Genomic DNA, 24,854 nt, shown 5'->3' with positions numbered 1-24,854 from the left:
AGCAATACTTTTGTTTTATTAAAAAAAACACCGTGTATCTATAGTAAAGAAATTGGTGTGTATTAACATTGCATAGCATGCTTATATTCGCATAAAGATACATTAACAAATGAATGAGAAAAAAGTGATAAATTATCAAAGTAAGACAAAGGGAAATTAAATGGCAGTATGTTAATGTTGCTGCTATAAAAACTTCATGCATATGCGGAAATGAATACACCCTAAAAAAGTTAACTTCCTTCTAAATAATTAATACTTTTATTTTTCTTTTTTTACGACATTTTCATGATATAATCATTAAAAACGTTATTTTTCAGAGAGAGAAAGGACAATAGGCTTTTTATTACACTAGTCCCCAAAGTTTATAATTACATTTTTTATTCGTTGACTTAACAACTTTGGGTACATGAGTGAATTTTGATTGGTTGATTCATAACGTTGAGTGTTCAAACGTTTCAACCACTTTTTGATATCTGCAGAAGGGGTAGTTTGAGTATCATCATTGGGAATGTACATTATGTATTTATGTTAATGAGATAATTATAATACATTTACTGAATGAATCTATAAGAAATTTTGACTTACAAAGCCACTTAGAAAGTAACCTAAAACCCGTCTATTACAAAATGACATTCAAGATCTATATTTAATTTCTAGTGCTTACTGAAAACATACATTAATTCTCGTAGTTGCGGACAACTGTATTTGAGACCAACCAACTAGAAATATATTACAAAATGCTTCTTTTTTTAAAATCTATAATACAAAGTAGAACGATGTCTTTTTGTCTGTCTGTTTGTAGCGAAGGATCTCGCTAACCGCTAAACCGATCGGGTTCTCCTTTACAGGGTAGCTTCTCATATGTCCCTGGAAGGTTTATAACTATTTTCTTGGGGGGTGGGACACCCCCCATAGGCGTCCAAGGGGGGGGGGGGGGTAATGGGGCGATTACCCCCCCCCCCCCAATCGATTTTGGGGGTGCCTAGGGCACCCCCAATTTTTTTTTCATTTTACCCCCCCCCATTCAAAATTTACCCCTACCCTGGGGGGGCCGTAGGCACCCCTAACCATTTAGGAGGGGGTATTTTTCGCGCGCATTTTCAATACTATATATTTAATAAAATTTAAATTATCCCCCCCAAAAATTTTACCCCGGGGATAAATTTTGGGGGGGGGGTAAACTAAATTTGCCCCTGCCAACAGATTTCAGGGGGGTAATTTTACCCCCCCCCCAAACACGAATTACCCCCCCCCCCTACAAAATTTTTACCCTCCCAAAATAAAAAGCTTGGACGCCCCTGACACCCCCAACCCCCCAAAAAATGAAAAATACCCCCCCCCAAAATAATTTTTTTTAAGCTAAAATTAAAATAGTGGGGTCGATTCCCCCCCCCCCCCAAAAAAAAACATTTTTTTAAAAAATTTTTCTTTAAATCTAAAATACGAAAAATTGGTTTGGTTAAACCTCTTGGGGCAAAGCCCCTAGAGGCTAGGGGCGAAGCCGCTAGTTATAATACAAAGTAGAATGATGTCTGTCCGTCCGTTTGTATGTCCGTCTGTCCCTTACGATCTCGGTAACCACTGAACCGATCGGATTCTACTCTTCAGGGAATACACCTACTGGTCCTGTGGTGGTTTTAGGCTATTTTCTTGGGGGGTGGGACACCCCCCACCCCCACAAAAACAAAAAATCCCCCCGCAATTTTTTAAAATCATTTAAAATAGTGGTGGGGTGGGGGATCTCCAGGTAATAAAAGATGTAATTATACCTCTTGGGGCAACGCCGCTCGTATCTTATAATCCAGATACATTATTCATCCACGTAGTATTGAATCACATATTTTTTCTCTTTTGCCGACCGTTTAAAATTCATAAAAATATGGTAGTAGCCTATATTTTAGAGGTAGAGAACAGTGGCGTGCGAAGCACTTTGTCTAGGGGGGGGCATTTTGAAGATTTTGTAAAATTTTGCCCCCCCCTTAATCAAAGTGCCCCGGGGGGGCACTTTGCTTTAGGGGGGGGCATTTTGATTATATATGCTAATTTTAAATAAGGGCGTTTTAAGGGGTGGGATTATTTGATTATGGGCCTTCTAGTCCTTATCCCTTCTTCCCCATCCCTTCCCCCATCCCTATTTCCCGTTTATATCACCTATCTCTTCCCCCCCCCCCCCATCTCTTCTCCCCCATCCCTTCTCCCCACCCTGCAATGACTGAAGGGAAGGGAGCTAGAAAGCATCTGTCTTAACCTCTTTTCGAGGAAGCTTTGTGTTTATCAAGTTCTAAATTAATTCCTTATCATTATCCCAAATTAAGCGCAAATGTCGTCTTGTTTGACCTTCCTTTCATAAAGTGACGCGGTATGGATTGTTTATATGCGCCCACGTTTCTTACTTTTGAATGAGATATGAGTGTGTGAAGATTTCGGAGAACAAAATTGGGCCTATCATTGGTCTCATAGTGCGTGAACGACCCTAGTATACCAGGGATTTGAAACCATAAGAACTTCAGGACTTTGAAATAATTTCATCAATAAATCTATAATCAAACCTGCTGTTGAAACTTGATGGTTCCTGGTATTGGGGGTTTGTATGTTCGCCAACAGATCTCGAGAACTTCCCGCTTATTCGGAAGTCATACTCAACCAAAGTGTCATGGTTGAGACAATTTCAAAGTATCTGATGAATAGGCGTTAGCATTCATCAAGAGATCAATAGCATCCAGTGAATTATTGATGCAATAAACTGTGACAATTTTTTCTGTGAAATAAGTACCTAGTGAATCAATATGCCACTAACCAAAAAGCAGAAAATTGAGCGAGCTATCGCTATTGGCAGTGAAAGGCTAGAAGTGTTTGACGAACAGTTAAAAGTGTTTTATGACAATCTAAAAGCCTGCCAAAGTTTTAGTTCATGTGAAAATGTGAATGTAAAATCAATTCGTGACATTTTTAGTGAGGTCAAGGACCAATCTGACCTAATAAAAAGTCTAAAACCTGCCGTGGAGACCAGTGAGCTGCGCGAGTTCAAGCGTGATTTGGATGAAGCTAGTGAGCAGAAAACTGTTGCAGATAAAGTTTATGCGTCGTTGGAGCAGTGTACAAAAATTCTGTACTGGCTTGACAATGATTCAGACGACGCGAGGTCAAGCACTGTCGCCAGGAACCTCGACGTCATTGAGAAGGTGAAGATGGACATGGGAGTGCTTAAAATTTCCGTGGAGTTGCGCCAAGAAGTACGTGATATGTACCGAAGGCTTAGAGAGATGGAACGTCGTTCATCTAACTTGGATGAGAGTGGGACACCTGCCATGCTCTCCAGAAGTATGTCTGCCGTGGATATTCGGAGTTCCAACCCGCAGTATGGGCGCTGGGACAACAGTTTGTTGCCGTCCTTCGACGGTACTGACACGGATTACCCAAACTTTAAACAGGTCTTTAAGGATCTATGCTCTGGTTACGGATTTGCTGACCAGAGGTTAAGTCTGATGTTGTGTATGGAGAAGGTGATAACCAACCCGGAACTACGCAAGCAAGTGTCAGCGATTAGAGATCATAATGAACAATGGTCGTTTCTTGATCAGATGTTTTTATCAAACACTCGCCGGTTCATGAGGATTTTAACTAAGCTGAACAAGATGAAACCTGTGGATAAACCTGTGGACGTGGTTAGCGCAATTGCTACCTTCAAGAGCATGATGCAGGAAGTAGAAGCCATCAATGGTTCTGCAGCTAAGGATTACAACCACCTAACTCTTATTCATATTTTTAAAGACAAGTGCCCTGAAAATTTGAGAGAGAAAATTATGATGGAGCTAGGTAGCATGAACCAACCAAACATCCAGAAGATTGTAGAACTACTGGAGAGGACCAGGGGAGCCATGTTGGCCGGTGATATGTCCTATGACACTAGCGCCGGCAAGAGAAATCGTGACAGAGCTGCCGCCGCGCAAGTATCTGGCCGCAGCGACAATAAGAATGGAAAGGCTGGAAAGGACAAGGCTTCCAAGTGGAACAGTGCATGTCCAGTGGAGAGCTGCAAGGAGAAACACCCGATTTTCCGTTGCCTCACGTTTAAAAAGATGGATGTGGTTGACCGAAAGAAAGTTGTCCAGCAGAAGAAGTTATGTGAACTCTGCCTGTGTGACGGCCATGCTGCTGACAAGTGTAATAAATCGGATAAGCTTGGTGTTTGTGGCACCAATAATTGCGACAGATATCATTCTAGATTGCTCCATGAGGCTAGTGCTGGTGTGAATACAGTCTACAAGTCAAGTTCTGCACCCAGCCCCTGTACCTTCTTACTTCAGTTAGTTCCTGTTGTAGCACCTGGCGGCGGCACCTGCCACGCCACTGTAATGTTTGACTCTGGTGCAAATTTGCCACTTGTGTCTGAGAAGTTATCTAACAAGTTGAAGCTGAAATCTACCGGCAGATATACAACTATTTCTGTAGCTGACGGCAGTGAGTCTTCCTGCCGCAATGTTGTGTTTTATCTGAAGGATAGGGACGGCAATTTGAGGGAGTTTGAGGCAGCTGTCATGCCTACCCTCGGCGGGGCCAACGAGATGCGCTCGGTCCACCCAGAAACTGCCGCCGAGATATTTAAAATGCCGCCAGAAAGATTTACATATATTAGTGGAGGCTTAGATATCATCATTGGAAATACACATCCTGACGTGTTTCCATCAACCTACCAGAAAGTGGGCCAGTCTATGTTGTGGCGAACCATTTTTGGTAGTGGTTTTATCTGTACGAGTGCTGACGGTGGAGCTGGAGATCAAAAGTCGGCATATAAGGCTGTCAGTGTCAGTGGAGGCACCTTGCCAGACTTTCTGACGTCTGAATCGTTTGGCGTACAGCCGCAGGCACTTTGTCCAGGATGTACTGCCTGTCAAGAGTGCAAGGCTATGGCCGACGGCACTACCTGGGACCAGCGTGAGAGGCAGAGGATAATTGAGGCAGGTTTAACACTAGACTTGCAGTCCAACAAGTGGACAGGTCAATATGCTTATATTGAAGATCCTCACACTTTACCCTACAATGAGAGTTTAGCCCGCAAAATTGCTGAAAAGGATCGTGCCAAGATGGTCAAGGAAGGTACCTATGGAATGTATGTGGAGGTATTCAACGACGCCATATCCAGAGGCGTGTTTAAAAAAGCCACGCCTGAAGAATTGCAGTATGAAGGGCCTAAGTCTTGTTCATCAATAGTGGTTGCTTTCAAGGAGGATTCAAGTTCCACACCCATGAGATTGTGTGCAAATAGTTCTCTGACGTTCAAAGGTACCAGTTTTAATAACATAATGCTGGGAGGTCCGCCGCCAATGCAGAAGATTTTTTATCATTTGTTGCTTTTCTGCGGTTACAAGGTTGGTTTAACCGCGGATATTTCCAAGTTTTATAACTCCATCCTGGCCACAGAGTTCGACAGCCAGATGAAGAGAGTTTTATTTTCCCCGACGCCAGACGGTCCACTTGAAATTTACCTGACTAAAGTTGTGAATTTTGGCGAGTTGGCTGCGGGAAATTTGGCAGTTACAGCCCTGAAGTTGACGTCCCGCCTGTTCGGCGGAAAGAGTGAAGCAGAGGTCAAGGAGATGTATGGAGAGGGGCAGATAAACGGTAGTGAAATTGTTGCTAAACCTGAATTATGGAAGGAGCCACAAATACCTACCTACCCTGATGAGGATTTCAAGTTACCTCAGATTCCAGTTGCAGTCAAGCTTGAGAAGCACAGCTTCATAGATGACGTTATTTTGGGAGCAGGATCGAAGCCAGAAGCCAAGGAGATGATGAAAGAGGCCGACAGAATTATCGGCAAAGGTAGTTTTTCCTTCAAACAAGTCATTTATTCTGGAGATGATTGCCAACCAACCAAGGTTCTCGGGCTGATATGGAAGCCAGCCACTGATGTGTTATCCATCGCCACAAGAGTAAACCAAGATGGTAAAGTCAAGGGAAAGAAGGTGAAAGAGGATGCTGATTTGTACAACCTCCAGGACGCCTTGGACGAGAATCTGACAAAGAAGATGGTCCACAGGTTCGCCGCCCAGACCTTCGACCCGATCGGGCTTTGCAGCCCTATTCTGTTGAGAATTAAACTTGTCCTGCGGAAAACATGTTTGCTGAATTTGGGCTGGCAAGATTTCATTCCAAAAAGTCTACGGGATGAACTTGTTAAGTCACTGGAGGACAGAGCTGAGGTCGCTAAATTGGAGTTTGACCGTTGGTTGGTCCCGGAGGAACCAACTGGCCTTCCATCCTTGATGATGTTTTCGGATGGGTCATCAGAGGCTTATGCATGTATGGCATATTTGAGGTGGCCATCTAGACAAGGATTTGAAACGTTTCTGCTAGCCACCAAGTCAAGAGTTGCGCCGGTCAAGTGTGAATCAATTCCACGCCTTGAATTGATGGGTTGCCAGATGTCCACAAGGTTGTCAAAGTCCATCAGAGATGCCCTGCCCTTTGATGTTATCAGAGTGATGTACTTTACTGATTCATCGTGTGTTTTATCACAAATAGTTTCCAACAGTGCTATGTTGAACACATTTAATTCTCATCGCATTGGAGAAATTCAATCTGCAACCAACAAGGATGACTGGAGGTGGGTCCCGGGGACACACAATGTTGCAGATTTGGGCACCAGAAGCACCTGCAAGGTATCAGATTTGGGACCAGGTTCCAGGTACAGATTGGGCCCAGAATGGTTGCGCCAGGATGAAAGTGCGTGGCCGGTGAAAACTGCCGAACAAGTCAAGCAGGATTTACCACCAGAGGAGTTGAATACCAAAATGGTTAAGTTATGTTCAATGAAAGTTGCCGGAGAAGCCGCTGAAGATGTCTTTAGGTTTAAGCACAGGAGATCATTTGGACAGGCCAAACGTATTATGGCAGCTGTCCTGCAAGTAGTGAACACCTGGTTGAAGAAGCTAAAGAGCAGACAAGAAGGTAAGACTACAGCCGCTGGTAGTCATGTAGCAGCCGCAGATTCTGTGTACAAGCCGTCTTTGTACAATTTTATGGCGGCGGCGGAACTTTTCATTGTGTCATGTAGCCAACAGGATGAGTGGATAAATGACGCTAAAGGCAATTATGCGTCATTGAATCCATTAGTGCATGAAGTATCATTGACCTGGCCTGTCGTTGGTCCCGGAGGAAATTATGTGACCAGGGAGATGAGAATTCTTAAAATGGTTGGTCGTGGAGAGCCCGTCATTGACGCCATTACTGGTGGCCGTAAAATGATATTTGAAGACATGCCAGGTTTAATAATTTTGGAGCCTGGTAATTGGTTAGCTGCTGTTTTTATGAGAGAAGCGCATGTTGAGCTTCACTCTGGTGTCCGTGGAACTTTAGCTGAGAGCCGCCGTTGGTGCTGGATTGTGAAGGCAAGGAGGTTGTCCATCATGGAAGTGAAGAAGTGTTGGCCCTGCAGTGTTGAGAGGGCCAAGGAATGTCGTACTACCATGAAGGATGTGTTACCTGACAAGTTGGTCCCGAGCAGGCCTTTTGAAGCTGTGCAAGTCGACCTGATGGGTCCGCTGGTTACGAGGAGAGCTGCCGCCAAAACGAGGAGTCAGACAGCAACGAAGAAGGTGTGGGTGTTCGTGGTGGTCTGTAGGTTCTCAGGGGCGTTATGGTTAGATGCCTTGGAAAAGTATGATACCAGCAGTATCCTGTTGTCCCTGCGCAAGTTGGAGGCTGTTCATTGTCTGCCGAAGGTCATAGTAAGCGACATGGGCACACAATTATCCGGTGCTCGCAAGGTTTTAGAGCAGAAGTTGGGCAGCCAGGTAGAGTTTTCTTGGTCTCAGATCCCGGCCCGAGCCCACCATTTTATTGGGCAAGCTGAGAAAATGGTGGGATTAACCAAGAGATTGCTGTCCAAGAAGTTGGTGAATAGTTCTGTTAATTTCAACGAGCTCCTGGTGCTGTTGGCAGAGGTTAGCAAGTTGATGAATAGCAGACCATTGACGATAGAAGCTGCGAACGATGTGGAGAATTGGCGGCTGATTACCCCTGGCCAGCTGCTGGGAAATGTTGACCGCCAGCCGTTGTGCAATGTGGCGATGAAACCGGAGGACCAAATTTCCTCCAGGTTGAAGTTGTTAGAAGATTTGTCTGCCCAGTTTTGGACTGCCTACCGCCAGGAGATTCTACCGAAGATATTACGGATGTCCAAGTGGAAGGATGAGATGGCGGAGCCACTAGCCGACGGAGATATAGTTCTGGTTACGAGTACCAACCCGCTGATGAGATGTTTGAGGATGGGCCGAGTGACGAGGATTGAGGATGGGAGAAAGACTGCAAGAGTCTTGTTCAGGCTGTCAGATAAATCTCCCCTGGAAGAACATGCTGTATCAGTCAGGCAGTTGTTAAAAATTATGATTAATAATTGATTCTTATTTATGGAAATTGAGATTTTTTTAGTAAAAAAGCCACATTTTTCATATGCCTATTTTTATGCCTAAAATAAGAATCAAATGAAATGCGATTAAATTTTATTCTATTTCATATGCTCAAATTTAATTTTATTGAGTTTAATTTCTTTTCAAAAGTACAATTCATTATAAAACTTACCTGAAAAGTTTACCAAAAAGGAATAAATGTGTCGAGGTTGCGTGATTCGATATTTATTCTAAAAAAAAAATCAAGTATTTTTTAGCAGATTTTTTTAAAATTATATATGAATTTCAATCAAGTAAAACATTTTTATTCAGATCAAGGAATGATTGAAAATTCATATTTAAAGTCTCATATTTTTTTACAAAGAAAAATTGGTATTTTTTTCATAATTTCGATGAAAATTCTAACGAAAATATTATTATTTGCTATTCTTTAAGTATTAAAAAGTTTTATTGTTGATTAAGATAGTACAGTTCTTATTCATTAAGTTTGAAAAACTTTCTGCCCAAGGATTTTGAAACATTTTTTCTTACTACTCTTTTTGATGCTTAACAATTTAATTTTAAGTACCTATAAATCTTAATTTTCTTGTCTAAGATTTATTTCGTTTTATTTTACCATTATTGTTTACATTTCAACCTGATTTCGTAGGTACTTATTGATTTATTAATAATGATTTATTACCTATTGATTATGAAATGATTATTATTTAGTATAAGTTGTTATATTTACAACATCATGATTAATAGGATTATCCATTTTAGGATTTGTGTATGTGATCTTGTGAGTGTCAGGTGCATGGAATGTTGTATGGTACAAACCAATCCCATCCTTCTATCCTAAAATGTGAGGTATTATGAGTCCTAGTGAGGAGTATAATATTGTGTATGCATTTCACGGGGTTTCATTTAGTTAGGAGCAAAATTGTCACGTTTTCAATTCTCATGTGATTATGGTGAGTTGAGTTTAGTGAGAAATGTTGCTAGTGCTCAGCGCAAAAAAACCTTGAATCTCGTTAAGGAAGTTAATTTGACTTTCAAACGGGGGGTGTGTCTTAACCTCTTTTCGAGGAAGCTTTGTGTTTATCAAGTTCTAAATTAATTCCTTATCATTATCCCAAATTAAGCGCAAATGTCGTCTTGTTTGACCTTCCTTTCATAAAGTGACGCGGTATGGATTGTTTATATGCGCCCACGTTTCTTACTTTTGAATGAGATATGAGTGTGTGAAGATTTCGGAGAACAAAATTGGGCCTATCATTGGTCTCATAGTGCGTGAACGACCCTAGTATACCAGGGATTTGAAACCATAAGAACTTCAGGACTTTGAAATAATTTCATCAATAAATCTATAATCAAACCTGCTGTTGAAACTTGATGGTTCCTGGTATTGGGGGTTTGTATGTTCGCCAACAGATCTCGAGAACTTCTCGCTTATTCGGAAGTCATACTCAACCAAAGTGTCATGGTTGAGACAGCATCTTCAAAAAAAAAGTACAGAATATAATTTAACCTCCCCCCCCCCCCCCCACCACAAAACATTTTTTATGGGTGGAAGGGGATGTTATAAAATCTCAGCAGGAAGGATGAAAAACCCCATTAAAAAAATTTTTGGGGGGGGAGGAGATAAAAACACTCATTTTGGAAATAATTTGCCAAAAATTAACCTAATATGTAAAACTGATTTTAAATATTTCTTTATTGTATGACAACAAGGATGACAACATCTTTAAGTAGCAAAGCACAAAAAAATCATTAATAAGAATACAATCAAGTAGATTTAAAGAGCATCTGTTGAAATAAATATATATTTTAGGTAGAAAAAGTCACAAATCCTTTTTCCTGCATATTGTGTGATGACAGTCAAAGTAAATTACATACTGGATGCTCCAAACAGCGAGAAATTTTATTTTTTTTAATATTATAATCCACAAAAAAATTTATCGTACCATAAAAACCAAAGATATAAAGAACTATGTAAAAAATAAAAAAAATTACTTGTCCTTTCATCTACAGATATAAAAAATAAAACATCTTTAATTGCAGTTGAAAAAATCACATTTCCCCTTTAGCATTACATACTGACAGCCATAGTGAATTATAGAGAAGCTAAAAAGTTATATCAACATATCCTACCCTCTTTAAATGGCACTTTAAAACTTATATGTCTGCGGTGCGTGAAGCGCACCTAAAAATATTTACTCCCCCTTTGAACTAAAATCAATTAAAGACAACAAGAGTGGCGTATTTATCAAGTTAGGAATATAGAGTGTAGTTAGTTTTAAGGGTTTTTAATGAAAATTGCCATAAAAAACATGTCTTTTTGTAAGGGTATGTAAACAAAAAAAATGATAAACTTTTAGACATTTAGACAGACATACAGTGTTGAGAAAAAGGCTTAGATAAATATCAACGCTGTTTCTTTTTTATATAAAATAACTTTTTGATTAAATATTTGTTGTTTACAAATGTTTAAAAAAAAACAAAATATACAATGCATGTGATAAAAAGCAGAAACCATTTGGAAGTGCGCGAAGCACAATTTTTTTCTTTAAATATGCAGGGAAGGAGGGGTTTTTGGGCTATTTATTACACTAATCCCAAATAATTCATATAAAATTTTCTTATTTGTTGGCTTAACAACTTTGGGGACTTTAATAGAATTTTGATTGGTTGGTTAATTAAGTCGAGTTTCCATACATTTCATCCAGTAATTGTAATCTATATAAGGGGTAATTTTGTGTATCATCATTGGGGATGTACAAAATTTCTTTGGTAAAAAGTTTATATTATTCCAAATAAAATACTTCCTATTACCTGGTTTGTTATGTTCAGTGAAAAAAGATTATAACCTAATTTCTACACTAATTAAAAAATTTGGTAAGGTTAAATGAATAGTAACTGTCTGTTTGGCGCGAAGCGCCAAAAATTTTTTTTTGGAGTATTTCTTGATCTTTTTTTTGGAAACTGGGATAGTTTTGCTTTTTGTAGGGTAGGGGGCAAAAAGGGGCATTTTTGTTAACCAGGGGGGGGCAAAATGGGGCATTTTTCAACATTTAGGGGGGGGCAGGGGGGGCGGTGGCTAGGGGGGGGCGTTTTGGTCGCTAGGGGGGGGCGATTGCCCCAAATGCCCCCTTCGGTTCGCACGCCACTGGTAGAGAAAACACCCCTCCCCGTCTACATTATATTTTTCAAAATGTGGTTTTCCGTCAACCATATCTAATACTAGTCTTTCCTGAAAATATTCAATAAACTGGTTTTGAGGTTTTTATCTGTGTACACATCAAATCATTTTAAAATTTAAATAGATAATTGTTAGCTTTTTTGGGTATAGGTGATGATGTTTTGTGGGGGTTTCATAGGTTTCGAACGGATAATACCAACCCCCACCCAAAAAAAATGGTTGCATCCCCCACTTTGTTCGACATCCTTGAGCCAAGCGTAAGGTCCATAAAAATAAAATAAAAAAATGATGGGTGGGAGAACCTGTTTAAATGGCAAAAAATGGAAATTTCCTCTTAAAAATCCACCAATTTTTTGCTGATACAAAAATGTGTGAATGCTTATTACCTACATAACGCAATGAACAAGTATTTTTATGAATATTTTATCATGAATTTTGTTTAAGGAAGTTGACAAGGATAAAAATGTTCATTTTATCGTAGTTTACAGGATGGGCTGTTTATTACACTAGTCCCCAAAGTTTTATAATAACGTTTTTTAATCCGTTGGCATAACTACTTTGGGGACTTTTTGTGAATTTTGATTTTTTTTATTCATTAGGTTGAGTGTTCAAACGTTTCAACCACTAATTTTGAACTACAAAAGGGGTAATGTTGTGTATCATAATTTGGGACATAAATTAATTTATAGGCCATAGTCTTATCCCTTAATATCCCTGCGTAGTTAATCTCTTACAGTAAAGTAGGATGTATGTGTAAAGTAATATCGGACCGATGTTTTGAAATAACAAGGATGGCAACATCTTTAAATCGAAGCTTAACAAATTAGAAAGAACTAACTTATTGAATTATTAAAATAAATGTTTTTTTTCTATATTTAAGGTTCGTCCGTTCGACCGTGAATGTGTTACAAACAAACATTATCAAATATAAAACAAAATCAAGTGAAAATATAAATTTCAGTTTTATAAAGATGCATCGCAACTTTGAAAAATTCGCGCAATTTACTGCTCCATTCATTGAAGTTAAATACTTTCTGTCATCATATGCCAAAATATTATATAATAAATAAAGATGAAGAAAATTCACCATTTATTTACTCGTTTTGTATTTATTCGGCTGGACAAAAGACGAATCAACCAGGGATCTAAAGGTATAAGACTTAAAAGAAAGAGTTATTTTTGACATGCAAGTAAAATTTCATAAAGTTGAGATAGAATATTTTACTTTCAGTTGAACAATCCCTAATTCCTGACAGTGACTAAACTATATAAACTATATTTAAATTCAGGGAGGGAGGGGACATTGGACTGTTTATTTCACTAGTCCCCAAAGTTTTATAACAATTTTTCTTATTCGTTGGTGGCTTATTGAATTTGGGAACTATTATTTAACTTTAATTGATGGTTCATCAAGCTGAATGTCCAAACAATTCAACCACTAATTGTTATCTACACAAGGGTTAATTCTGTGTATCATCATTGGGGATCTACTTCAATTTATCAGTCATTGTTTTATCCCTTTAGATCCCTTATACAATCCCTTGTCCCTGACTATAAAACTATATCAATCCAGGGAGTAAGGGAGGGGACAATGGGCAATTAATTCAATTTGAGAGTATTTGCTGAAAGATCTTGAAATCCAGATAAACCAGAAAATATGGAGGAAATTTTAAAGGGAGAGTTAATACATTACAGAAAACTATAAAATAAGAAGAAAGTTCCAAGAAAAAAACATTCATTTGAAAATTATATTATCAGCACATCAGACTGATGTAACCATTCTGTAATTAATAACTAGAAAAATTTCCCTGGAACCCATTCAACCCATAGCCCAATAACCCAAAATTTAATTGGATTATAAGATTGTTTATCAAACAAATATCACAATAAAGTTTTTATCTATGAAATGATATTTTCTGGAGAGAAAAAAAATGTTGAAACCAGCCACATCATAACAAATTAAGTTTTTTGACACTTGTCTGCAATATTCAAAACTAACAAACGAGTTAGTGGCATTTTGTGCGCTAGTACCCAAAGTCAGTCAGAAACTGCTAAATTCTTGCACATTCCCTGTAAGCCAGTACCCAAAGTCTGAGACTCCTAAAAATTGAATATTGGATCCATTGTCCCCTCCCTTACTCCCTGATATCAATCTGTATTTAAATTTGTCGGCAATCAATCAATTTTTATCATCCAACAAAATAGTTTCAGAATCGACAGTAAAATATGAAATTGTTCAAATTTTTATTAGATCTTTTCAATAAATAACCTAAAATACGTATGTTAATTTCTTAAAATAAAAAAAGCTTTTATACAAAATGTCTTTTTGGTAATGTTTTTAATGTCTGTTCTCCAATTTTGATTGAATAATTATTCTTGTTTTAAATTTCATGAATACTATTTAATAAAAGTTCAACTATTAAATAAAATACGAAAAACGGTTTTTTTTATCGCACTTCCTTCATAGAAACAAGGATGACAAAATTCATAATATGAAGCTGAACCAATCAGAATATTAGACAATCGAACATCATCATTTTACAAAAGTAACAGGTGTTTATCTGTCTATCTGTACCGAAAGATACTGATAATTACCTATACTGATAGATCCTCTACATATTTTGGGAGAGGGTAAATAGTTATAAACCTTCCCAGAACCTATGAGAAGCTAAATTGTAAAGGAGAACCATATCGGTTCAGCGGTTAGCGAGAACCTTCCGTTTAGAGAGACACACAAACACAGATCCTTTTACTTTATTATAAGAATGTGAAAGAAAGCTATAGTTATTTCTTAACCGCTGGTTGTCTTTCAGTTTGACATACTCAAATCGCAGTGTTGCTACGCTACGAAAAAATACTTTAAAATTCTTTCAAAGTAAGAATATATTATACAATGTATATATGTAAATATTGATATTCATGCCATTCATTGAATTGTGTTCTTTTTTCTTCAAAATTCATATAGTTTTTGTTTCTTCCATCAATTGAAAATCTTTTTCAATGATTTTTGATTAGCCCTTTTCGCATTATAAACAGCTTTCCGTGAATATTAAAATAAAAATCTTAAAATTAATACCAGTTTTGTTAGCACGGGCGGAATGCAGTCTATAATACAATGCGACAAATAACTATTCTACATTTTGTCTGGGGTTTGTATGTCTGTACACAAAAATCATAATATTAAAATCAGTTTTGTTAGCACGGGCGGAATGCAGTCTATAATACAATGCGACAAATAACTATTCTAGACTTTCTCTGGGGTTTGTATGTCTGTACACAAAAGGACAGTAATTTGACTAAAACTATTAATATTCATTTTCAACATTGAAGCTGCTCTACATTTAGAGTTTGTCCTTCCTTTTTTTTTACGTCTGATAGGTGTTAAAGCTAGCCTTTAGAACCTTGAATTGAGATTCATGTGGCGATGAGGTATACTCAGACAAAGAAAAACATTTATACATAAAGGGTGTTAAAAAAATAACCGATCGCTCACAATTTGAACCACCATAAGTACTTCAAATCTTGGAGATAGACCCCATAATGTTTAAAGTTTTTGATGGAGCATGTAAAGACCTTTCTTTAGACACCTTAACAAGGTTTCTAACTCAATCTATGCCAATTTGACATAAAAAAGACTTTCCCATCTAACTTTGAGGCATGACGGCTCTGTCTATTCCTAGTTCTTGATGATTGCCAGGTCTTTCTTTTTGATGCCAAATTGGCTAAGATTGTGTTAGAAACCTTGTTAAGGTGTCTAAAGAAAGGTCTTTACATGCCCCATCAAAAACTCAAAACATTATGGGGTCTATCTACAAGATTTTAAGTACTTATGATGGTTTAAATTGTGAGCGATTGGTTTTTAAAAAGACAAATTTGTAATAAAATATGCACTTTAGGCGTAGGGCAAATTTCCCTGCAAGGGCTAGGTCTTAATCTCTAGGGCTCTGGAAGGGTGAGTAGATTCAAAATTCAATATTGTTTTCCCATTGTTATTGCTTGGGCATGAATTGTATTATTTTTTAGTAGTTTTGGACCAAAACTGTAAGGTTTATATTGAAAAAAGTGAAGCGATTGGTTTTTATTTTAACACCCTTTATACTGTAAAAGCTTACCTTTTTCAAATGAATCACTTTTTAAAAATCACTCGTTTCGTTATTTCTACTACAATAACTGTGTGGGGATCACTGGCAGTATAACTATCTCCTAAATTATTTCACTAGATCACTTGCAGATAGTTGACAACAGGGATAGGACAATCTAGGATAAATTAATCTCCCCCCCCCCTAAATTATGTAATACATGTGAAATTCTGCCGTTTGTTTGTGATATTTGTTGGAAGAAGGGGTTGTGGATTAATTTAGTCGTCATTGTCCTCTCCCTCCCTGTAATCATGGGGAAATACACAGGTACAGGGCAGGGATCTAAAGGGATAAGACAATGGCCGATAAATTGATGTACATCACCAATGATGATATACAAATTACAATTAGTGGTTAAAAAGTTTGTACACTTAACCTAAAAAAAACCAACCAATCAAAATTAGATAATAGTCCTCAAAGTTATCGAGCTAACGAATAAGAAAACGTTATTATATAAAACTTTGGGGACGAGTGTGATAAACAGAACATTACTTGGATCTTACACCAGTATATCATGTACCCTAATAAAGTGAGATTAGTAGCTGGCTAAAATAACGATTCCCCACCCAACCACCCTCTTTACCCTATTCCCAACCCTCTTAATGATAAATGATATCGATGTTAGCAACATTAATTGACGACAAGTTTTCCCCTGTCATAATATCCACGTACATTCTATATCAATTGATACTCATTGAACTGAAAGAATTACTAATTTGCAAGAAAAAAAATATATATTTCTTTATGAAATGCTATAATACTATTTTCTTTATTGGTAAAAATAATGCATGTTTTTTTACATAAAATAAAAAAAATAATTTGGTCTGGACAAAGATCATTATTGAAAAGATAGGGGAAAATTACACAATTTAAGATTGATTTAAATGACAGAAAGAGTAAATAAAGAAAAATAACTTAGGTAGAAATACAATTTTAAAAAATTTTTTTATTAAAATTTGCCTTACATAAAAATTTTCAATTCCTTTTATCTGCTTTCTACCTAAACATTTGTGTATGTGCGTTCAATTCCCCACAGTTTTTTTGTGTAGCACTGCTACTTAATAATTAGAGCATGTCCGCTTAAGTACGTCTGTCTGTAAGTGAAAGCATTTTATATTCTCCACTGGGCAATTTCTCCTTCTCCCTCCATTTCCCTCTCTCTTGCTCCCACTCTCTCTCTCTCTCTCTCTCTCTCTCTCTCTCTCTCTCTCTCTCTCTCTCTCTCTATCTATCTATATCTACTTTTTTCTCTCTCAACTTAATCACTACTCTATAAGTTTAGAATTCTAACTAATCGACACCTCTTTCATCTCACTATGAGCAGAATTTCACAATTATAAACAAAGTATTTGATTATAAATTATCGTCTATTGTCCAATCCCTATAATAAACCCGAATGAAAAATAACATTTGAAAGTTTTTGAAAAAAATAATATCATATTAGCAAAAAGTTTAACTTTGGTTTTAATCTGCTTAATTGGATAATTGCGTATAAAATTTTATCAAATTGATATAGGGGGGGAGGGGGGGTTTAGAGACACGACCTTAGTCAATGAATTTATTATCTCAAAATTCTAATCTTTGAAATATCCTGCCTTTGGTAGCTTAAATTCATTAATGGTAAAAAGGATATAAATAAAATCACCTTCACTTAATTGCCTACTAAGATTTTGAAAATAATATAAACTACTATTTTTTTTATATTTTGAGAAACAATTATCTGCTGAAGTGAATGCACACCTGCTTATGTCACATAGGCTGGCCGGCTCTTGGGGATAGCTGGCTGCCCTAACTACATTTAACTACTGACCTCATATACCCATACACACACACACGAACAAACACACAGACTATCTATCTATCTATATCTTGTGTGGGATAAGAGTGTATTCTAATGTAATTAAGCAGTTATATTGCCAGTGAAAGTAAAGTTGGGAAGACAGCATCTATTAGAACTAGAGTTCTTTTTTAACCCTTTTTTAAAATAAATCGTTTTAATACTTTTTTTTGACATAAAAGCAATATTTTTCTCTTTATACCTGGATTACTTATCAAGGTTTGAGTTTGTCTTTTTGTCGACATTAGAAAGTTTTGCACAAATTATATCTAATGCCTCTCTCAACTATACCGTAATCTACACAAATTCCTCACTCTATATATTTATTTTCTATCTACCCATCTATACTGAAATTCATACATATATGTTTCTATGCACATTTCTTTTGCTAGCAGTGCAGTGGCGTGCACAAAGTGGTTAAATTAGGGAAGTAACCCCCCCCCCCCCCTATTTTACAATTCGCAGAAGAGTGAGAAATGCCAGGGATCTAAAGGGATAAGACAATGGCTGATAAATTGGTGTACATCCCCAATGATAATACTCAAAATTACCCTTCTGTATATTACAATTTGTGGTTGAAACGTTTAAACACTCAACTCATAGAACTAATCTATCCAAATTTAATAAAAGTAACTAGGGACTAGTGTAATAAACAGCCCGATGTTCCCTCCCTCCCATGAGAAAACCTCCCAAGAATAATCTTAAAAATAAAACTCCCCCCCCCCTTTCAAAATTTCAACACAGGCCCCTGTTTAGCTTTTCAAATTATCTTTTAATTAGCAATATATTCTAACCCTATGATTTATACATACTTAACTATCTGCGTTACGTTTAAGATATAAACTTAGCTTTTCTAAAAAGCATGGTTTCTTCTTCAGATTAGCCATTTAAGAGATCTATTACATTATATGATTTGTCCAGCAGATTCGCCCCCAGAGGCCTTTAGGGGCACTAGAGGAGGGGGGAGTTGAATTAGATAACCCAATTTTTTATTTTAGATTTAAAAAGAAAAAGTAAAACATTTTTTTGTGAGTGATTTTTTTTTTGGGGGGGGGGGGTGATGGGGTAGTTTTTCTAGAGATGGTTTCTCTTGGGAGGGTGATAGTACACTCTCCCAAAATAATTATAAACCTTCCCAGGATCTATAAGAAGCTACCCTGTAAAGGAGAACCATATCGGCTCAGCGGTTTCTTTGGTACAAATAGATAAACAGACATCCTGTTAATTTATTACAAGGATCGTTATGTATTTTTTTGGTTTTTTTTTATAATTATTAACAGGTTTTATCACATTTAATGTGAGAATGTTGTGATTATCATATTCAAAATAAATGCTGTAAAAAGCTTTAAAATATTTAAACACTAGTCTCTCATTGGACATAAAATGACGTCCAATAAGAAAAAGGAATAAAAATATTGGAAAGAAAATTATTTTATTTCAAAATTAATTCTTGGCATTTTGGAATAAAAAATATAGGGGAAAGAAAATTATTTATTTCAAATTTATTTCTGGTCTTGAAATAATATTCATTATTTTATTTTAATTCGAGTGTCAACCAATAAGAAATAGGCATGCTGTTTTAAAAGTTTGGAATAAAAATTATTATTTTTTGTCAATTCCTTTTTTTCAGAGTATAAAATGAGAATAAATTTTCCAACATCATTATTGATTTCTAATTTAACATTTCATACAGTGGGTAATATTTATTTCAACATTTTTTGTCATTCAAAATCAAGTGTCACAAAAATAATAATATTTAACATAAAAAAGAAATTTTTAAAATAATTTTGTTTTCTTTATTTGTTGAAGATTTAAGCCCAAGCTTTTTCTGAGGGGGGAGACCCCCCTCAACCCCCCCTCTCCTGAGGGGGGAAACCCCCCTCGACCCCCCCCCCTGATGCTCTCTTCTTTAAATCTTACATTATTTCTGTAATTTATTCTAACTATCTTATAAATTTCAAAACATGAGATAAAAAAGAAATAATTTGCTGTACATTATTAAAAAATTTAAAAGTTGTATAAAAAATTCCAACATGATTTTTAATTTTAAATACAAGAATATTTTTTATCACATTTAATGTGAGAATGTTGTGATTATCATATTCAAAATAAATGCTGTAAAAAGCTTTAAAATATTTAAACACTAGTCTCTCATTGGACATAAAATGACGTCCAATAAGAAAAAGGAATAAAAATATTGGAAAGAAAATTATTTTATTTCAAAATTAATTCTTGGCATTTTGGAATAAAAAATATAGGGGAAAGAAAATTATTTATTTCAAATTTATTTCTGGTCTTGAAATAATATTCATTATTTTATTTTAATTCGAGTGTCAACCAATAAGAAATAGGCATGCTGTTTTAAAAGTTTGGAATAAAAATTATTATTTTTTGTCAATTCCTTTTTTTCAGAGTATAAAATGAGAATAAATTTTCCAACATCATTATTGATTTCTAATTTAACATTTCATACAGTGGGTAATATTTATTTCAACATTTTTTGTCATTCAAAATCAAGTGTCACAAAAATAATAATATTTAACATAAAAAAGAAATTTTTAAAATAATTTTGTTTTCTTTATTTGTTGAAGATTTAAGCCCAAGCTTTTTCTGAGGGGGGAGACCCCCCTCAACCCCCCCTCTCCTGAGGGGGGAAACCCCCCTCGACCCCCCCCCCTGACGCTCTCTTCTTTAAATCTTTCATTATTTCTGTAATTTATTCTAACTATCTTATAAATTTCAAAACATGAGATAAAAAAGAAATAATTTGCTGTACATTATTAAAAAATTTAAAAGTTGTATAAAAAATTCCAACATGATTTTTAATTTTAAATACAAGAATATTTTTTCCTATATGATATGTTAAATTTAAATACAGGAATAATTTTGTACTGTGGAATTGAAGAAATAAATGCTGTACATTAGAGTGGCTTGATTTTCAATGATTTTCTAATTTTAAATGTGCTACATACACTTTCTGTCTGAACATCATATAAGAGACCAAAAAATGAAAAGAAAATATTTTTAATAATGGGGAGGCTCGCTGATGCATGTAAACTTTTAGAAAGACACTTGTGGGGAGAATTTTTTTTTTTTTTTGGGGGGGGGGCAATTATTTTTCTTTCAAAGTATAGCTTTATGCACCTTCCCAATTTTGTCTTGAAGAGTAGAATAAGAATAAAAAATCTGTTTTTAAAACTATTGATCCTAGCAAGAAAAATCCATAAATAAATTTAAAAACCAAGAGATTTTACATTTAATTTAAGATTTTTCATGCTTGGATGAATATTTTTTAAAACCAATTTGATATTCTTATATTAATCAACAAGACAAATTCAAAAAGATGCATAAAGCAATACTTTGAAAGAAAAAAAGTTGCACCCCCAGAATAAACTTCTAAAATTTTTAATGCATGGAAACACCTTCCCCCCATTTCCCCTCAAGGACAAAATAAATCTTTTATATTTAGGTTTCTTATATGACGTTTAAACTGTAGATGTTGATTACAAATTCAATGTCCAAAATTGATCCACTCTACTGTACATTGTTATAATTTAATATTTGATTTGGGTATAAACATCAGACATAGATGGTCAATCTGACCCCATTTTTTTCTTAAAAAGAAACCTTTGTTCACTTTTTGTTGTATATGAAATACAGCCCTATAGGCAACATTATTTGCAACTAAATTTTGCAATGATATAATTTTTAGAAAGATAACTTTATTATAAGAAATTAAATTATTTTTAACCCTTACAGATCGGGGGGGGGGCTCCAAGAGCCCCCCCCTCTAGTTTTTTCAATCTCATTTTTTTCGTAGGTAAGATGGAGTGCTGTGACTTCATGACTTTTTAAGTTTAGTAATTATACGTCGGCAAGAGTTGATTTTATTAGGATATCTGGTCTGTGTCGGTCGTGGTGTCCGGTCAAAGTCGGTTGGGTAGCACCAAAATTCTAAAAAAATTCTAAAAAAATCTTAATTTCTAAATTATGACTTTTGTGTATAAGGAGAAACCTAAAATTTTTTTGGTGAATACTTAGATATCAATGACCTTCTGAGAAAAAATGTGTTATGACCGTTTGACCGCTCCCTGACCGACTTTATGACCGATTTTTGTCCGGCTTTTACTACAGACATATATCATGAATATCGTGGCTTCTATTACAGCTAGAGTCCTATAAATTTTTTTGGTAAATCCTTGAGCAACATCAAACAGATAAAAATATTAATTGGCGCCGCCAACTGCCGTTTTACCGCCGTAACCGCCGAAAATGGCGGTTTCCGTTATTTGCCGTTTTTTGGCGATGATCAGAAAAAGTAATTTTTTTGTTATGAAAAATAAAAGTTCGTCCTAAAATTTGGTCATCCTAGCTGCAAAATTGGCCGCTCTACAGCTGTTTTAAAATTTAGCGGCTGGCCGCTAAAAAGCGGCTAAGGAGCGGCCTGGCTGCTATGACATGAAAAAGTAATTTTCTCTAAAAATACACATGAACCACCAGAAAAAAAATTTACGTCTTTATCTGTAACAGGAGCCGAGATAGAGGGGGGGGCTCTTGGAGCCCCCCCCCCGATCTATTAAGGTGGGAATTGGGGCCCGAGCTGTAAGGGTTAACTAACTTATTATATGTTGTGTCATACGCTTCACATTATACGATGGAAGAAATATTTTCTTCAAATATTTCACCCAAGGAAAGCTTTAACCTAAGATATTCAACAATTTATAGCTGATACATAATGTAAACAAATTTCCCTTGTGCTGTCTCTAGGTTATCTCTATTGTATAAATGAACGTACAAAAGAGGAGGAGAGAGAGAAGGAAATAGACAGAAAAGTGAGGGAGGGGGGAGGGGGAAGAAATATAGAGAAAAATAGACAGAGATATTTATTGTTCACCCTTAGATGATGTAAATTTTTTGATAGACTTTTTTGAATTTAAGAAAAAGATAGAGAATGAGACAAAACCAAGTATCATATTTTATTAATATTGCTTATACAAGAAAGGTCATTCAAAATTATTTCACCAATATTAAGGTCAAGTGACAAAAATTTAAATTTCCACCTACTTCGCCCCCAGAGGGGGCAATAGTAGAAGGAAAATTCAAATTTTGATCACATGACCAAAATTGTTGAAATAATTTTAATATCCTTTCTAGCATTCACAATATTACGAAAATATGATAAATAACTATTATGCTATTCTCTTAACATTGAATTATAATATAGGACGGTAGAAAACAAAAACAATTAATTATTGTCTAACAATTTCATCCCATTAATAAATACAAGCTACCAAAGGCCTAACTTCACCCAAATTAATAGATAATATTAATTTATCCTTCATTATTCTATCCCTGCAGTATATTTGACTTCTAATTTCTAAAAAAATGTGATAATTATCAACTGCTTTGTTTTTGTCATTTGTAGGAAGTTCGTCTGGCTTAGGTTTTATTGCTATTAAAAAACAAGAATGACAACATTCATAAAAACGAAGCTCTAAAATCAAATAGTAGGATAAATGAACATAGTGTCATAACTAAATATACAAAACATTAATATGTTGCCAAATTGCTTTAATGCATATGATACTGACATATACGCATTTTTAGAACTAGATTATAGAGATGCTTCGCCAATGATGTGTAGCTTGTTAATGTTATCCTAGGAATCATTATTCAAAAAATCGAATGAAATAGGATAATTATACCATATATGTATATGCAAAATATTGTTGTCAAAATCAGTATGCTTTAATTGTAATTGTAACGCTAGTAGAGTTGCTACGCTTTCTAAATCACCCCATGTTATTACAGAAATCATTATGCCAAGTTTGAAGTAGATAAGACAATTCTAACATTCTTAAATCAACGCTAATAGCTATCTATTATGTACGGACGGACCAACCATAATTATAGTAAAAATTCTCTTCAAAAAATATTTTTTGCTGTTGTAATACTGTAATAATTTGCGCTTATGATGAACTGTTTATGAAATACAAGTGCGAAAGGATATCGCACCTAAAGTAAAATGTGTTTTCCCTTCAACTTTTCTGCTAATCAGAATATATCTAATAGTATGACATTTTCAACGTCTTTAACAGACTCGTTTAAACTTAAAGCAAGTCATGTGTTTTAATATAATTCTATATGTATATAAAATGTATTATAAAGAATGTTCACCTAATTCTACGTACGACCCAAATAATTTTTTGCTATTAAAATCTAAAGTCACAGAAAAAAAACTCTTTGTTTAGCCTATCAGCAGCGCAGCTTTTCTATTACTTATATTTTGGGTGTGTATGTCCTTGTTAAGTTCGTTCCCCCTATCATTTATTTTAGTTTGAAAAAGATAATGACCAACCCCCCCCCCCTTTCAAAAATAGTTTTAACCTTCCCAGGAACTCTGAGAAGCTACCCTGTAAAGGAGAACCATATCGGGTTGGCAGTTAGCAAGATCCTTCGGTACCCAGACAGACAGAGATCCTTTTACTTTTATATATGGATAATGATGTAAATTTCTGAAACGATAAGATATGATAAATAAGTATAAATAAAGAATTTTTTTTCACTATTAAATTCACATGTTGAGATTATTAAATTGAATCTGTATATATTTTCTCGTATTCATTCGAATCCGGTGGATAGGAACCGGTTCTCATCCATACGAAAAAACTATGTCTAGCGTCGTATTAAATCCAGCTTTCTACGAATATAAAAATGTACAATCAAAAAATTAAAACCAGTTTTTTTAGCCCGTGCCTTCTGCACCTCGGGGCTAAAAAATGGCTTTAATCTTATAATTGTACATTCTATATCCGCGGAAAGCCGTTTATAATACCATGAAAGAAATAACTATTCTGGCTATCCCCGTGGCGATTAGACACAAGAACCTCTTTTTAACATTCTATTGTAGGAATGGTAATTTCTTACATATTTTAAAAATTTAAGCTTCGCTTTTTTGTATGTTGTCTTCCTTATTTATCTATTTACATCTTCAATTGTTACGCATTACATAATGTTAATACATTACATTTTCTTGTAGGGATGGGACAATGAAATATTTAATAATAGCGGTTACGCCCAGGGGCGTCCAAGCTTTTTATTTTGGGGGGGGTAAAATTTTTTTAAGGGGGGGGTAATTTGGTTTTGGGGGGGGTAAAATGGCGCGCGAAGCGCGCCGCAAATTTTTTTTACCCCCCCCAAAATTTTTACCCCGGGGGTAAAATTTGCTTGGGGGGGGTAATTACCTCCCCTGAAATCTGTTGGCAGGGGTAAAATTTGTTTACCCC

General features: G+C 35.7%; 1 protein-coding gene across 1 annotated transcript in view; it reads right to left on the bottom strand.

Moving 5' to 3' along the window:
- Positions 1 to 17,542, bottom strand: part of LOC145335439 (uncharacterized) — a 113,431-nt gene extending 95,889 nt beyond the window's left edge. Inside the window, exons 1-2 of the mRNA XM_080181184.1 lie at positions 17,472 to 17,542; positions 15,705 to 15,795 (exon numbers count right to left, since the gene is read on the bottom strand). The gene's annotated coding sequence lies outside the window, so the exon portion shown is untranslated. The remainder of the gene's footprint in view (positions 1 to 15,704; positions 15,796 to 17,471) is intronic.
- Positions 17,543 to 24,854: the final 7,312 nt, after the last annotated feature.

Source organism: Acartia tonsa, chromosome 13 (genome assembly GCF_053477335.1).
Source record: "Acartia tonsa isolate MP-2025a chromosome 13, ASM5347733v1, whole genome shotgun sequence".
Classification (NCBI taxonomy): Eukaryota; Metazoa; Arthropoda; class Copepoda; order Calanoida; family Acartiidae; genus Acartia; species Acartia tonsa.
This window is presented reverse-complemented; position numbering and strand designations above follow the sequence as displayed.